Below are 6550 nucleotides of genomic sequence, written 5' to 3'. Positions count from 1 at the left end.
GCTTTAAAGTGGGAAGACTCATTCTGTGTAAGATACAGGTCACTGAAGGCATACAAACCTGACAAAGTGATCACAATTATGGGGAGGTGTGTGGAACAATATCCCCCTGGCTGAGTCTCACCTCCTACACAAAGGCTACTACTGTATGAGAGGGCCAGAACAAAGTGCTGGTCTGTGGGGGTCAAGTTGGTAGGCTCATTTGTCCCAAGCTTTTGAGGGTTTATTTATTTATTTACCCCTCCATGGCCTGGCAGCGTCTTCCCCAAATGACCCTGGTGTACCAACTTGACTCCCACAGACCAGCTCTTTGTTCTGCTGGATGGCTCTTCTTTTGTTTAGGCACTCTCACACTGCAGCCTGCCTGCTCACAACACTGCAGGCCCATATAGCTCACCATTGCCATCATGTGGTCAGAGCAGGTAATGCAGGGTCACCCCTGCCACCCCTGCCACTCAGACTCCATACTTGTAACACTGTAACATCTGTAACCTTTGTATTGTTTCCTTAGGGAACATAAATATGGGTCATAATTTGGAATATATTTATTGGCACTTGCATTGGAAGCATGCACTTTAGATTTTTTTTTTGAAAACTTTTTGAAAATGTCGATATTCTGAAAAAAAAAAAAATAAAATAAAAATCATATTCTTTGTGGCTTAACACTATACAGTTATAGTTATACAAGGAAACCTACTGTGAGGAAAAAAAACAAACAAAAACAAAACAAAACATGCATTACTGTTTGTTGTACTGTGTTTATTCAGATCACACAGAAACTTGACCATGCCTTCATGCCGGTTCCCATCAACATGATCTTATAGCTCAGCAGAATCTCCAGGGCCACAAACACCAGTATCTTACAATTTTATTTGGCCAAACACTGCAGAGTGGTCCGTTGCAAATGCAGCACATACATTGCCAATGTTTAGGGTTTTTGCTTTCTAAATTTACCATCACAAATTTAAATAGTCTGCCCATAGTTTTAGGGTCCCCCTTCATTCAGACAGTTTTAAAACCTGTCTATACTTATATTTTCTGAAAGCCCAGGACCTGTAGGTGTGATTTAATATATAATAAGCTGTATTCCACCCCAGGGTATTTCTTTACTCCATTGAATAACCTCACTTCTTTAGCAAAGCTAAATTCACTTTCCTGGGGAAGTATCAGCATTTATGCTGACAATCCCCAAATGAGTTAACTGTAGACCTCAATGGTCAGCCTGTAGGTTAGAGGATTCCCGTCATTCAGACAGCTTTAAAACCTGTCTACACTTATATTTTCTGAAAGCCAAGGACCTGTAGATGTGATTTAAGGTATAATAAGTCATATTCCATCCCAGAATATTTCTTTACTCCATTGAAAAGCCTCACTTCTTCAGCAAAGCCAATTCTCTCATTTGGGGAAGCCTCAGCACACATGCACACACAAAAATGTTTTTAAACTTCAAAGTCATATACCTGTGTGATCTGGATGAGCTTCAACTTGCAAAGAAAGACAAATACCTTTTGAGAGGGCTGTAAAAAGGCTTTGACCAGAAAATGGCTTAGAGCAGACCAACCAACACTTAATGAGTGGATTGATATTATATATGATATTTATGTTATGGAAAGAATCACTTTCAGACTCAAAAACCAATCTGACATCTTTGAAGAGAACTGGTCAAAATGGCTCGGTTATGTGTCAACTTTAAGACCTGATTTCATATAGACTACAAGGATAATGTTTAACTCTTTATTTAGGAATGTTTTCTCTATCTTCCAAGAAGCATCTCTATATGAAGCGCTTATATTTGACTCATGTTTTATGAAAATCCTCCCCTTGTCATGTTATGTTGTCAATGTTGTGTTAAGTTGTATGTTTTCGTGCCCAGTTGGCACAAGTGTATTTGTTGCTAAAAGAAAATGAATAAAAAGTAAATAAAAAAAAAAAAGAAGAATGATCTGGCAGAGAAGTGAAGAGCAGCTTTTCTGGAGGAGCTGATTGCTCCAAAGGCCTGGGGTTTTCTGTGTGCCTCATTATAGTGTTGTGCAGTCTGCTGAGCCTCATGCACATTTGGCAAATCCATGTACTGCCTCATCAGTGTTGTGCATATAACCGAGCACACACACACACACACACATTTATTAATTGTTAGGATATATTGTGTATTTTTGGTTTGTTTTACTTTATTGTACAAACGTGAGTGAATTGCCAACTATTGTGTCAAGAGCTCCAAAATCCTTCACCTGTCACTGCTGAGATTCATTCTCTGAAATTATTTCAACTATCCTGAAATGAGACTGAGTTTCCCTCCTCAGAGTCTGTGCAGGATTCTGCAGAGTTCTACAAGAACGTCGTGAGCTGCACAAGAGGCTGCAGATAGAACCTCATCACATATAAATAAAGCTCCCAGCAGCCTCCACTGATTCTCTCTGACTGATAGACAAAGCAAAGATTTGCTCCCCAAACCAAAGTAAAGTGGGAGTCAGTGAAAAGAGGGAAACTAAATGAACGGCCAAAAGAAGAATCTCACTTCCAACACACACTCAACTCACATCACCAGTCAAAAAGCAAAAGCACAGAAAGCCGACTGAAGGTGTCGACTCTCTGGAAACACACGAGCAAGTGAGCAGGAGAAGCCCACCTCCCTATAAAGCCTCCCAGCAGGCTGATTGGCAGCAGCTGAGGGAGAACATCACAGCTGCAGCCAATAGCTCCTGATCAGCAGCACACCTGGGACCTGGATTTTGGAGCTCTGAGGAGCTCTGAGCACAATAACACTTTGAAATGTTCAGCTGAAGAAACTGCTTTAATCTGAATCTCATGTCATCAAATGTTTCATTTCCTCTTTGAGTTGAGAATGTGAGCAAACAGCAGAAATGTTGAACACCATCAGAAAGCACCTCAAAGTCATTTGCAATTGGCAGGTACTGAGCCACTTAGTACTACTTTGTAAGTTAGACAGCGCAGGACTTTGTTTGCCCTAGCTGGCTCCACAAAGACTGCAACTCGACATGGGTACCACGACAGTGGCGATCAACTAGCTTTGTTTACCCAGGCTTTCTCTCCCTCAGGCTCTGTGCAGGTCCCCATGAAAGAAGACGTTTGACATGCCGTTGCAGTCTTGATGGGCACAAAATGGATCGGTTGTGTGCCGCCTGATTCGGCCTAGGAAGAATATGAAGACAAGATTGCGTCAAAAAAACGGTGGCTGTGGCTGTCACTGCCATGTGAGCATTGGTGGTTCAGTGGTAGAATTCTCGCCTGCCACGCGGGAGACCCGGGTCCGATTCCCGGCCAATGCACTGTGTCTTTACTGCTGTTTGGAGTCAATGGTTGCACAACTTCTTTGTCTTCTTGCAGTTAATACCGTGGAGAGGAGCATTAGAAGATGCTGGCGTTAGTGACATGTCATACACCACACCAGAAGCAACACCTGTGACTCTTTCCCCCTGCTTTTCTTGGGTAGGAAAAGGCTTGCTGCTATCTGAAATTTAGCTGCATTTTGTGTCTGTTTGGTGCAGAAGGCGGTGAGTCAAACTTCCAGGTGTATGCACGTGCCATCACATGCATACACTTGGAGTCAATGAGCATTGGTGGTTCAGTAGGACAATTCTCACCTGCTATGTGGGAGGCCTGGGTTTGATTTCCAGCCAATGATGTTGTCCTTTGCAGTACTTAGCACATATGGGCTACACAGGAGCACTTACCAAAGACCAGAGGAATAACTGCATCCCCTGAGGTTGTAAATGTGAATGAAGTATGTTTGTTTAGTTTTGTAGCCTACAACTCCTCACGAGGCTCTACAGCTCTGTAACATGCCGCCAAACAGCAGAGCACCACCACACATGTACTCCCTCTGAGGGCCACGTTCAGGGACGCATCAGAAGTTACAGACCTCTTGATCAACGCCAGCAGCAGCAGCTCACCATTAGGCATCCAGAAATGTGTGATCTTTTGAGATATGATAATGAAAGTTTAACAATGTTTCCACCCAGTATTGAACTGGGGACCTTTTGCATGTGAGGCAAACATGATAACCACTACACTACAGAAATGTGATATCAATGGGAGCCGTTCAGGAACATCGGGGATCCACTATAGAGTAGTAGTAATAGTTTAAAACATGTTTGGAAATATAGCTGGAAAATATATCAAATCATATTTTGTCCATTAACAAAAATCATTAAGCGAGTGTATACCTCTGAAATTCTGAAAAAACAAACAAAACAAAAACACAATCACAATCCTTCTTTTTAAACCTGACGGGGGGGTAGCACTGCTGTCTATATTTTTTTTCCCTCAAACCACCAGCTTTTCACCAGTTAGGACAGGAAGCCTTATTTAAGTCCTGGACCACAGACATTTGGCGGAAGTAATGCGATCCACCATCGAAGGGCTTCTCCACAAACATCACAGAGCCAAAGGGGGGCGTAGTTCTTTTGCTGCTTCTTTGTAAAGTCCACATTCATGTCCTTAGTTTTGCAGACATTGGACATTATGTATATTATCCTGACGTATTATCCTGAGTGCCACTGTAGTGAGCGCCACTATTGCTCTACTTTTACATTTTTATATGATTTGTGCACAAAAATATTCATTTGTAAAGTAGAAAAAAGCTGTTGAATGTTTTGGAGTCAAAAGTATAAGTAGCATGAAAAGAAAAGACTCAAGTACAAGTACCTCAAATTTTGTACTTGTGTTTGAGCTCTGGCAAAGTTTTGTGTAGTCGTAGCAATGCATGTCATTGTCTGACTTTTTGTCGAAAAAGAAATATGCCTGGGACTTTGTAATTATTTCGGTAAAGTCGTAAAGCTTCACCATCACAGTGTTCGTCAGCAACACAGATCTAACTTTTCCTTCCCTTCCAGTAAACCAACTCTGGGAACGAGCCTGCGCCTTTCAAATACCTAACCTTGTGGTGGATGAGACTCAGTGTCCCCGCAGAGGACGTCCATGTGCTTCTTTTGTCCTTCAGAGAAGCTGAAGACGTCAGCTCCCGTTACTGTGTCACTGCGACATCCTCTCAGTCTGTCAGAAAACACAATATATGGACTTAGAGTTGGTTAACAGCAATTTCTAACCTTAAATCCTTTCAATACCAAAGCTGTGGGACCACCTGACCAGATTTATACCAGCAGCACATTTCCATGTTCTGCGACATGCCGCCAAACAACACACCACCACAAATGTACTCCCCCTGAGGGCCGCGTTTAGGGACACATTAGAAGTTACAGACCTCTTGATCATCGCCATGATAATGAAAATCTCTTATAGTTTCCACCTGGTCTCAAACCAGCAACCTTTTGCGTGTTAGGCAAACATGATAACCACTACACTACGGTAACTTAATATCTAGCTTTGTGCTGCGTAAAGCCACATTCAGATATTAGTCTTCCATGCTTGGTTAATAAGTGCTGAAAGCGACCTATGGTCACGTTGTACAGTTTAAACAACAAGTTGTTCCAAAACGTGTCATAGGTTTCAAAACCGGGGACCTCTCGTGCAGGAGCCGGATATAGTGATCACTAACTTTTCCCATTCATTGTCTATGGTAGCGATTATCACTACAGATGCAATATATTTTTGGCCAAAAGTGGAATTGTGGAGGCGCTGTTTCCCCCACTTTTTAAGGAGATGAGTTTATCTTGTCCTTTGAGTGACAGACGACTGGAGCAGCAGTGATTTCACTGGGGATTTTCCATTTGACAGTGTTTTTTTTCCGACTGTGGTGTCAAACGTAAAGTCAAACTCGACGAATGTAAGTGAGCTGTTTTTTAAGTACTAAATTTAGATGCATATGTGCATAAACTATATAATATTGATAAGAATAGGCTCAACTTTTATATAAAAATTAATAAATACAATTTTATTTGGCCTAACACTGCAGAGTGGTCTGTGGAATCCTTTCTTATGACCCCTCATGTCTTTTTTTGGTGTTTTTGCCAATTTTCAGCTCAGTGCAGGGGCCTCCAAATATAGCACATAGATTGCTCGCGACAGGACCCGTCTGGAAAAACAATTTTGAAAAATGAATTAATACGTTTTTATTTGGCCTAACACTGCAGAGTGGTCTGTGGAATCCTTTCTCATGACCCCTCGTATCTTTTTATGGTGTTTTTGCCCATTTTTCAGGACATTTAGTGCATGTTCATCTCATGCGCGGATGGCGTCGACCACACATTGCTTGCGACACTCTCTTTCCGGAAATTTTTTTTTTTTAAATGAATAAATACAATTTTATTTGAGCTTACACTGCATAGTGGTCTGTGGAATCCTTTCTTATGACCCCTTGTGTCTTTTTATGGTGTTTTTCGCCCATTTTAAGGACATTTTCAGCGCATGCGCTGCAAATGCAGCACATAGATTGCTCGTGACAGGAGCCGTCTGGGGAAAAAAAAAAATTAAAAAAATGAATAAATACAATTTTTTTGGCCTAACACTGCAGCTGGTCTGTGGAATCCTTTCTTATGACCCCAGGACCTGTAGGTGTGATTTAAGGTAAAATAAGCTGTATTTCACCCCAGAGTATTTCTTTACTTCATTGAATAACCTCACTACTTTAGCAAAG

At 41.6% G+C, this 6550-nt stretch overlaps 2 non-coding genes across 2 annotated transcripts; one reads left to right on the top strand and one right to left on the bottom strand.

Annotated features, from left to right (window-relative positions):
- Positions 1-3213: 3213 nt before the first annotated feature.
- Positions 3214-3284, top strand: trnag-gcc (transfer RNA glycine (anticodon GCC)). Its single transcript has one exon. It is a non-coding gene; the product is annotated as a tRNA-Gly (tRNA).
- A 680-nt stretch (positions 3285-3964) lies between these two features.
- On the bottom strand, positions 3965-4037 carry trnav-cac (transfer RNA valine (anticodon CAC)). The gene has a single exon. It is a non-coding gene; the product is annotated as a tRNA-Val (tRNA).
- Between the last annotated feature and the right edge of the window lie 2513 nt (positions 4038-6550).

The sequence above is a fragment of the Plectropomus leopardus genome, chromosome 16 (assembly GCF_026936395.1).
Source record: "Plectropomus leopardus strain MGB_pleo_1.0 chromosome 16, ASM2693639v1, whole genome shotgun sequence".
NCBI lineage: Eukaryota > Metazoa > Chordata > Actinopteri > Perciformes > Serranidae > Plectropomus > Plectropomus leopardus.
This window is presented reverse-complemented; position numbering and strand designations above follow the sequence as displayed.